This window comes from Nicotiana sylvestris, chromosome 6, assembly GCF_000393655.2.
Source record: "Nicotiana sylvestris chromosome 6, ASM39365v2, whole genome shotgun sequence".
In the NCBI taxonomy this organism is placed as follows: domain Eukaryota; kingdom Viridiplantae; phylum Streptophyta; class Magnoliopsida; order Solanales; family Solanaceae; genus Nicotiana; species Nicotiana sylvestris.
This window is the reverse complement of record NC_091062.1, coordinates 20,532,409-20,540,864: the sequence shown is the minus strand read 5'-3', so window position 1 is coordinate 20,540,864 and position 8,456 is coordinate 20,532,409.

The window sequence follows — 8,456 nt, the reverse complement described above, 5'->3', positions numbered from 1 at the left end:
CTGATGAATTGCTTTCCGTTGTCACATATAAAATCATCAGGTATCCCGAATCGACACACGATGGGATCCCAGATGAAGTCTATAACTTCTTTTTCCCTGACCTTCTCGAAGGCCCGTGCTTCTACCCATTAAGAAAAGTAGTCACTCACAAACAAAATAAATTTAGCTTTACCTGGGGCCATTGGCAGATATCCAACGATATTCATCCCCCATTTCATGAATGGCCACGAGGATAGGACTGAATGAAGTTGCTCTCCAGGCTGATGGATCATCAGTGCAAAACTTTGACATTTATCACATTTTCAGACAAACTCTTTAAGTGTCTTTTTTCATGTTATCCCAGTAGTACCCTACTCTAATGATTTTGTGAATCAAAGAATCAAAGCCGGAGTGGTTCCCACAAGTTCCTTCGTAGACCTCTCGTAAAATATAATTGGTGTCCCCCGGCCCTAAACATACTGCCAATGGTCCATTGAAAGTCCTCTTGTATAACGTTCCATCTTCATCCAAAGTGAATCAGGTGGCTTTGGCACGTAAGGCTCTTGACTCTTTAGGGTCCGATGGGAGCTTTCCGTTCTTTAAGTATTTAACATATTTATTCCTCCAATCCCAGGTCAAGCTCGTAAAGTTTATCTCGGCGTGACCCTCCTTGACCACAGATCTCGATAATTAGATGGTAGTCCCCGGGATAATATCGTCTTCTTCGACTGATGAACCCAAATTTGCAAGTGCATTGGCCTCGCTATTTTGTTTTCGAGGTACGTGATCTAGAGTCCACTCCTTGAAGCGGTGCAATGTTACCTGTAGCTTGTCCAAATACTTTTGCATTCTATCCTCTCAAACTTCGAAGCTTTTGATTACTTGGTTAACCACCAATAAAGAGTCACACTTGGCTTCAATGACTTCTTCCCCCAAGATTTTAGCTAGCTCGGGACCTACAATCATGGCCTCGTACATGGCCTCATTGTTAGTCAATCTAGAAGTTTTCATAGACTGTCTAATAATGCTACCTGTGGGTGGCTTCAAAACGATGCCTAGCCTGGACCCCTTCACATTAGAAGCACCGTCTATGAAAAGGGTCCATACCTCTGATGACGTGCCCGATTTTAACAAGAGTTCCTTTTCGACCTCGGGTACGAGGGTTGGCGTGAAATCGACCACAAAGTCCACTAGTATCTGAGACTTGATGGACGTTCGGGGTTGGTACTTGATATCGTACCTACTGAGTTTGACGGCCCATTTGGCTTATTGTCCCGAAAGTTCGGGTTTGTGCAAAATATTACGAAGTGGATAAGTGGTTAACACACATATGGTGTGACATTGAAAGTATGGTTTTAACTTTCTAGATGCGCTTATTAACGCAAGTGCTAATTTTTCTAAGTGTGGATATCTAGTTTCTGCCTCCCTAAGGTCCGACTTACATAGTAAATGGGAAATTGCGTACCTTGGTCTTCTCAAAAAAGGATACCACTTACCGTGATTTCCATCACCGCCAAGTACAAGTAAAGCTTCTCATCTGCCTTCGGGGTGTGGAGCAATGGTGGGCTCGATAGGTATCGCTTTAATTCCCCTTATGCTTGTTGACACTCCGGGGTCCAGGTGAAATCGTTCTTCTTCTTGAGTAAAAAGAAAAATATGTGGCTTCGATATGATGACCTCGAGATAAATCAACCTAAAGCAGTTATCCGCCCAGTTAGCCTCTACACGGGTTGTACGTTATCCACGACGGTGATGTCTTTGATGGCCTTGATTTTATTGGGGTTGATCTCAATCCCCCGGTTTGACACCATGAATCCTAGGAACTTGCCCGAGCTGACCCCGAAAGCACATTTCTCGGGGTTGAGTTTTATGTTGTATTTCCTCAAAATCTTGAACGTTGCTTGCAAATGAGCCAAATGGTCCTCTGCACGCAGGGAATTAACTAGCATGTCATCAATATAAACTTCCATTGACTTACCTATTTGTTCTTTGAACATCTTATTTACTAGGCGTTGATAAGTAGCTCCTGCATTGTTTAGCCCGAAGGGCATTACATTGTAACAATATGTCCATACTTGGTGATAGATGAGGTCTTTTCCTGGTCTTCCTGGTGTCGCGCCCCCTTTTTCTCTCGAAATCGGGTTTACAACATTTTTGGTTGGGACAACTCTTTCCTTTTGGAAAAAGGGTTTGCATTTTTGAAGAGTCGCCACCTAACGATTTTAAGGCGCGTTAGGGCACCTATAGGGTTCATTTATAACCACGTTTGGTAACCAGAGACAGGGTAAGGGCTTGAAATTATCCTAAGGGGAAGGTGTTAGGCACCTCTCAGGATCCACTAGTGTGGTTCCCGGCCAAATAATTTTTGTGAATTTGTCCAATTAGCAAATAAACAAGTGTGGCTCAAATGGTAGGGGATTTAAGCTTCAATACACAAGTGTTTGAAAAACAATTAATGAAAAAGCAAGATTTTGAAAAGAATTATAATCTAAGTATATTCGTGAATGTAATGGGGGTGTCCTAGATTTGTTTATAATATGGATCACTTCAATGCAATACCCGATATGACACTCCTCAAAGAGGGGCTACACGTGGTACTAACGCACCGGTCATTATATCCATATCTATCCTTTCCCACCCCGTGAAGGTAATTAAAGCGAAGGTTGGTCTCGGCCCCTATTGCATGTTGTTACCCGTCCATTCCTATCAGTCCCGGAGGAATTTAGGACTCCTATCCTATAAAAAGGGATCTAGGAAGACCCTCAAGGTCAAAGGTAAAATACTAAGGCACAATATAATAAATAAGTAGGACTTCAATTAAGGGGAGCATGGAAGACAAATTAAAGGCTCAAATAAACCTCCACACACAGTACACATAAACAACATAACTCATACACAATTAAGGTCTAAATTTAGATCCTAAGCATGGTATCTAAGTGATAATAACAGAGTCAGATTTATTATATGACTCAGAGAAGAAGTCCTAATCAAGCTTGCCTACTGATTTTAACATGCTGACAGTTAAACATTAATCACAAAGACGGTTCTGGTTTTATTTTAAAGTTGATTACCTAAGACTTGCCTAAGCGTAAAATAATATGCAGTAGTTACCAGAATTATTAAAAACATTTTGGAAGTTATTTTACCTAAAGCATGTTGTTCTAAACGTTGCAAAAAAATGCAGGGATTCTGATCAGTTTCACTTAAACAGGCTAATCAAACATGAGACTGTTTTATGTCCTTTTTCATGCATCAGTAGTTTAACTAGGTGTAACTGAATGAGTGTGAACAAGATCCTAAAATAGGGTATCTAACGTGCATATATGAAAATGCAGAATGATTGTAGAATTCCTAAAACATGATTTCTAAATACCCAAAGAGTTACAACATGACTTCCAGACGTGCAGGAGCAACAATTTTATGTTGATGCTATTATTTAGCCTAAAATAGGATTTCTAAGTGGTAAAGTGATGCCAAATGAGATACTGAAACAGTAAACCTAAGAACATAGTATCTAATGCATGACATGCTTTGAATGGGTTGATCTTACACATGGATTCTAATGCACATATATGAAATGTAAACCTAAGACATGGTTTCTACCCATTGATGTTGATAGCTTATATAACTACCCTCCTCTTTTCACTAGCCAGCCCCAATACTTGTTTACAACAGATTATTACAGACCAATACTGAAATAAATTACATAAGTAGAAAAGATTAAAAAGTTACACTATAGAGAGCCTGAAAACAGGCCCAGATTTTCGACACCTGATTAGGACTTCCTCTCTGAGTTATGTAATAAATCTAACTCCAACACCTCAAATGTCAAGATTGTTTCATAGCCTTTCTCATATCTGGGTGTGTCAGAGTTCCCTAAGGACCGCAAGGGATCCCAGGAAGTACTCACACCTAGATTTTATAGCCAAGACAGAGTAAGTTCAGTGTGGAAAGGCCAGCTTTTGTGTGTCCAAGTTCAAAGGGAGCTCAAGGGTCCTAAGGCAAGGCTCACACAAAAGAGGCAGAACTTAGTGGTCTAAGAGTAGAGTGAGAGTGCTCGACATAGTTTTGAAGAGTTTAAATAAGAAAACAGTTTTGAAAAATGGTAAGCAAGAAATAGTTTTGAGAAGAGAGACTTAATTGGAATAGTTTTATGAAAAAGTTTAACTGATGAAACCTATTTGAAGGAGCATGCATACCAATCTCAGAACCAAAACAAAGTCAACATCACACCAAGGACCAAGAATAGTCCAGTAAACACAAGTAAGGGAATGGGATTAGAGGGACAAATATGGATCATGTGAGGGCAAACATGGAGCAGGCATGAACATATACAAGCACACAATTAGAAACTCCTACAGGTTCAGAGGATCAGGGGGACAGTAGGGTATTGGATTAGATTAACATATCAACACCAAACAACTAAGACCATGATCGTACCAATCATGGGGATTCACATAAGAAGCATGTACTAAGTATATAGAAACATGCTGGTTATTGACAAGTAAAGCATAACTTAACATGTACAGGGAATTCAGGATCCTAGTTACATGTTGAACAGCAAAATAGTAAATAAAAGCATATTAGAAATACAAGGAATTGTAACAGTAATAGAGACATGTTGGTTTGAGGACTGAAATCTGAATTAGAACATACTAGTGAAGTGAAGAAAGCAAAAACACAAAGCAAAAATAGGAGAGGTGCAGTACTTAGCCTTGGCTTGCAGTCGGCTAGCTTAGAATAGTAGCAAGTAACACAGAAGAGAGAATAGAGAGTTTTAGTTGTGTGAGAGAGAGTTGAATAGATTTATTGTTCGTCTATGCTAAAGAGAGAGTTGAGTATTTATAGTTTTGAAAATAGGCAGAAAATAAGGTAACAAGTAAAGATTTAGCATAATTATGGAAGTAATCACAATTAGAATCTAATTAATATAAGTACCCCCTTTAATAAAGGAGTCACAGCTTAAACGGATACCAACAGGGATAATCAAGGAAAGAAAATCAGTTGAGAAAGGCTGATTTTAGCATATAAGGGGTAGTAAAAGTATAGAGCATATGATTGAGTCTAAGTACAAAATATACCAATAAGGAGAGTATATAAGAATTAATTTGACAACAGGTTTATTTACAAAAAAATAAGTAAATAAGGCAGGACAAGTTTAATTATGGAAATTAGTAAGAGAGTCCTCGAATGAGGTTCTAATCACAAGGAATCATTATCAATTAAGGAAAATATCACACAGTAAGGAAATACTAGAAATCAGGCAGTCGGCATTATGCAAAATCAGTGAAGTATCAATCATAGAGATTCAGGGAAAATACAAAACGATACTAATTTAGGAGGAATTGGCGCAAGCTTATAAGAACAGACAGAATAAGCTCACAAAAAGACAAAAATCTGAAACCCTAACAAGCAAACATAAGGTAAAAATTACAGAATCACATTATTCATGAGAAAATAGTATATATAATAGAACATATCATCAGAAACAACTCAGAATTTTAGGATTAGAACTAAGGAAATTAGGGTTTTCAACAGAATAACTTGAGTAGAGGAGAAAGCTTAAACAAACGTTTAAAACATAGCGACTCGCAGATTAATACAAAAATCAGAAGAAAGAAGTATTTTTGAAAAGGTGTTTAAGAACCCTAATCCGAGGATGAAGAGTCGTTTTGAGAAAATCGGAAAACCTTTAATGGAAAATAACAAGATAACTCTGGATATACCTAGATCTATCAGAGATCTAAGAGGATCGAGAGTTTAGTAGTTAGGGTTTCAAATAGAACCCAGAGAGAAGGAAAAGTAACTCAAAATCACCGATGTTAATTGGAAAGCGGTAAAAACTTACTCGGACGGTCATGGATGGCCGGAAAATGGCATGAGAAACCATGGGAGGTGAGTAAACCGCATCTGGTTCACTTGAAGGCCTCAAAACGCTAACACGTATTCAAGAGGGAGCCATAAGGCTGATAGGTGGCAAGACTACCCTGGATTCCGGCAAGTAGACCGCCGGAGAATGGAGGAAATGGGCCCAGCAGATGGAGCATTTTAGAGAGAGAGATGAGAGAGTTGAGAGAGATGGCTGAGTGAATGAGGGAGGGTAAGGGGGTAGTCTTAGGGTTTAATTATGGTAAGAGGGATCTGGACCGTTGATTGAAATGATTCAGATTGAGTGAGGGATTGGGCCGAGTGGTATGGTGCATTGGGCTTGGGTCTGTGGGTTATCAAATTTGGACCAGGCTTAATTAGGCTACAATTTTAACAAGAATGGCTAATTGTTAATACCCATCAAAAATTAGATAAATAATTAATAAAAATAGATAATAATTAGATAAAATAAAATTAAAGCTAAATAGGTGAAATTAAGGTAATTAACTAATATTTAAAATATAAAATGACCGATTATTGAATTAAAATAGCATAAAGTGTACAATTAGGCTATAATTGCAAAATTATTGTAATTATTGTCAAACAATGCCAAATTGGCTAATTTGTGAAATAATTAAATCCTAATAGGATTAAAAATGATATATTATAAAGTACTGAATAAATTAGGAAAATAAATTGATAATAATACTTTGATATTGATAAAATGATATTGAGCTAAGAAATAGTTTGAAATTACTTGTAATGTTATTTATGAATAATTATTGGATATAAAGTACTGAATAAATTAGGAAAATAAATTGATAATAATATGGAAAAATACCAATTATTATAAAAAGTGATTTTGAAGGTATATATGTAAATTTTAAAAATAGTTTTGAAGAAAAATTGGGTATCAACAGTTGTCCCTCTTTATCCAGGAAGGATGAAAGAGTTGTCGGGTAAAGATATGATGGCCAATTTTGACCGAGCGAAACGGTTTGAAGAGATTTAGGCCGCACCCTGGTTTCTGAGTTGCCTACATATCCCTGGTTTGATACGAATCAGGCCGTATGTAGTTCAGGAGTCATTGGCGAAGTATATCGATGAAGTTTTACAAGAACAGACGCAATGCATAGGGTTGGACGAACAAGCGACTTACGGGAATGGTTAGGAGAACTGGAGCGGGACTGCTCCTTCCAGGATGACCGTACAAGCATATATTGCGTAATTTAAATATGATGCAAATTCCCATCGGACCATGAATGTTGTTTTTGGACGGTTAGGAATGGCGTCCTCAGACCATGATGTCCTGGGCCATGGGTTGTTTGATGCAGGATTCGCAGGCCATGAAATGATGTTCTTGGGCTATGAGGATGGTGCCTCTGAACCATGATGCCTTTGAATAATGATATGCAAAAGATTGAAAGAGATCATCAGGCCATGACATGGTGTTCTTCGGCCATGAAGATGGTGCCTCCGAACGATGATGCCTTTGGATGAGTTGGCAATATTTCAGTCCATGAAGGATGCAGTAGTATGATGCGGACAAGAGAGAGCTCAGTCTTGCGAATTGAAGGGCAGAGCTTAGCCCGTAAGAGAAGCGAGATAAATAGTGCTTGGATAGCGCTTAGTTTCGAAGAAAATTAGAGGCAGAGCTTAGCCTCGAAAGGTAGGAGAGTAGCCTTATGGAAAGATGCAAATGCAGGTGGAAGTAAAGCTTAACCTCAGAAGGTAGAATTGTAGCCTTGTGCAGAATAGAAGGCAAATAGTAGCCTTATGTAATGCAGATGCAGATGGAGGTAGAGCTTAACCTCGGAAGGTAGAATGGTAGCCTTATGCAAATTTGAAGGTAGAATAGTAGCCTTATGCAATGCAGATATAGATAAAGGTAGAGCTTAATCTCGGAAGGCAGAATGGTAGCCATATGCAAATTGGAAGGCAGAATAGTAGCCTTATGCAATGCAAATGCAGATGGAGACAACGTTTAGTCTCGGAAGGCATAATGGTGGCCTTATGCAAGTCGGAAGGCAGAATAGTAGCCTTATGCAATGCAAATGCAGATGGAGACAACGTTTAGTCTCGGAAGGTATAATGGTAGCCTTATGCAAGAAAAAAGATAACAAATGACAGTAGAGTTTTCTTAACTGATAGCAGATTGCTGCATTGTGATTACTGGGAACATTGTAACATACGGAACATCACTGGTATGTGCTGATAGCAAATGTTGGTAATTGCAACAGTTCTGAGAATCGTATTTTGAACAATGTTTGTCCCGTGGGCGTACAATATGTCTAATGATTTCACAATCCTAGTGCCTGCATTTAAAGAAAAATCGTGAGTTTTGTCAGAGGGAAGGTTAGCTCGTATCCCTGTTGGCTTTTCTTGACTCGCTCTGCTTTGATCTGGTGATACCATCTGTATTATTGGGGTAGCATTTCTAAACAAGTAGTTTCAATAATAAACATGCATGATTTTGTAAAAGTATGACATAAATTAAAAATAACTTTTAGATGGACCGACGATTGTGACATAGTTCAAGACATTGCAACCTCTCCTGCTACGGAATTGTGAGGGTCCTCCTCAAGATTCTACCCCAGTTTGATGGGTTG